Source organism: Ptychodera flava (assembly GCF_041260155.1).
Source record: "Ptychodera flava strain L36383 chromosome 23 unlocalized genomic scaffold, AS_Pfla_20210202 Scaffold_24__1_contigs__length_23054250_pilon, whole genome shotgun sequence".
NCBI classification, from domain to species: Eukaryota; Metazoa; Hemichordata; class Enteropneusta; family Ptychoderidae; genus Ptychodera; species Ptychodera flava.
The window spans coordinates 6,447,244-6,449,832 of record NW_027248278.1 but is presented as its reverse complement, the minus strand read 5'-3'; positions in this window follow the sequence as shown (position 1 = coordinate 6,449,832).

Below are 2,589 nucleotides of genomic sequence, written 5' to 3'. Positions count from 1 at the left end.
TGACACGCTGTGGTCGGTCACGTCAAAACCAATTCACCCATAATACAATATTATGACTGGTATTCACATTTAAAAGCCGCTGTAGCAACAGGTGTGGTTGAATAGTATTGAATGCTGATGAAAAATCCATGAAAAGAACTCGTACATATGAACCTGCGTTATCTAGGTGGCTTGTTATCAAATTAAAAAGAGTCAAAGTTGCATCCTCGACTCCCCTGCGTGCCCTGTAAGCAAACTGAAGTGGATCTAAATGATTGGTTACAGATGCAATTAATTGGTCACAAACAAGTCGTTCTAAACATTTTGCTATGATCGATGTCAGGGCAACGGGCCGAAAATCATTCAGTGCTTTAGCCCCTGTCTTTTTGGGGACAGGGATAATGGTAGAGGTTTTTCATGACCGAGGTACATGGTTTAAATTGAACAAAGTATTGAATAGCTGAGTAAATACAGGGCTAAGCTGTTCGACACACAGTTTCAACACCCTTCCCCCTAAACCATCTGGTCCCGGGGCTTTATGGAAATTCAATCTTCGAAAACATTTTGATACATCCTGTTCATCAACTTCAAAACATGATTGAGTGAGAGTGTTACAGATCTGATCACACTCTCTTGTAAAGATATGTTGATCAAAACGTGCATAAAACTGGTTGAGTTCATCGGCAAACTTGACTGGATCTACGGTCATGCGCTGTTGTTTCTGTTTTCTCCCGATCATATTATTCAAGCCTTGCCAAGCCTGCCTGGCATTTCCATTACTTAGTTTCTCTTCAACTTTGTTTTTATAAGCAATTTCATTGAAAGCACAGATAATAATGACAAAAACTGCCTTTTGGTAACTATTGTTTTAGTCATGAAAAAAGCACCGTTTTTGCAGTAAATCTGGGACACAAAGGAAAATAGTTGCAGCAATGAGAATGAAAACTATTGTGTCATTGTTTTCTTTCTAAAGTATGTCACTGAATCAAATATATTGAAATATTAGTGCATGTTGCTTTCTTATTCTGAATTCTCATAGAGAAAACAGAAAAGTATCACGACTTTGCCATGCTTTTCATATGAAATTTTCATAATGATTGGTACATTTTTCGAAACCGACTATTAAATTGCAAACATCATTGATATATATATCTGAAATTATTAAAGTAATGCGCCCAAAGGATGCGCCGCAAAATATTAAACATCCAGATATCTCAGATATGTCTGATGTATGAACGTCATGAAGCAGAAGGGCATGCTGAAAAATATATGATATTTTAAAGTAACGTAACGTGCCCGGAGGGCACACCGAAAAACATTAACATACAAATATCTATTACACACACACACACACGGACAGACAGACAGACATCGCTATGACATTAGCCTTCACTTCCATGAAGATGCCATTTTTTAAAACTGAATGTTTTCGTTACTCGTTTTTTAACAGAGCTTTTTACCCGAGTAGTGTTATGCCCTTTCATGGCAAATCTTCAACAAGTGTTAGGTCATGCAAGTCTATTTTATTAAAACATTACACGGGTTTTGTTAAACAATAATTTTTATCCTGATAACACTTGTACTTGGGTGGGAAAGTGCCACTGTAAAAATTGCCGTCTCTGTTAATTTCTCTGTTTTGTTTGTTCTGTTTTGAAATTTCTTGTATTTTTTTATGACTGTTTTATTCTGCGTTTGTCTTTTCTGTTTTTTAATTTTGTATGTGTAACTTGTTACATGTGTGTTTTTGTGGAGGGTTGTTTTTGTATAGGTGTTAGTCACCTGTGCGACTCATCCTGACTTTATGTCACAAGCTGAATAAATAAATAAATAAAATAAATAAATAAACACGTGAGCTAACAACCGTCAACAGCTTGTTTTTAATATACGATCGCGGTCAGTAATTAAATCATTACTATCATTTATAGACTTACGTTAGGAGATTTTAGTCACAAATACATGGTCGATATCTTGTTTAACCACAACCATATATGAACTGAATATGCTCACGTGTTTTACAACAGGTTCATTAATAGTAGTACGCTTAACAGAATGTTGGATATCCAGTAAACAGACTAGAAAATTTTAGCATTATAAACTCAACAGAACAATTTGACCTGCTAATGTGACCCCTGAAACGGAAGGACTTTGAGTTTGACAAAATTACAAACTTAGTTATCAAGCATTGAAATTGACTGCTGATGACTCGACATGTATTGACATTTATCAAACACTACTAGATGCATGAAATAATACAGTATGACATGAACTACTGCATACTTTTTGACTGTTATGAAGTTGTGTTATACAATTGTACCTTTGACCTGTCTCATTTTAAAGTGTCAGACCCCAGGATAATCACTAACCAAAACACAAGAACAAAGAAGACATTGTATATGCTGATAGCAGTTTAATTGAGCGTACAACGCAGAGTGAAAGACAGACTTCTGATAGGACTAGCCTTGTAAACGGTCTACTGCCAGAGTAACTATCTCTGACGAGGATTTATTGTATTATGTTTTTCAATATTCCTGTCAATAAACCCGATTCATACCAATATAATCGACACATCCATGTGAGCCGTGTAATAAGAACAATCAGATATCTGTTATA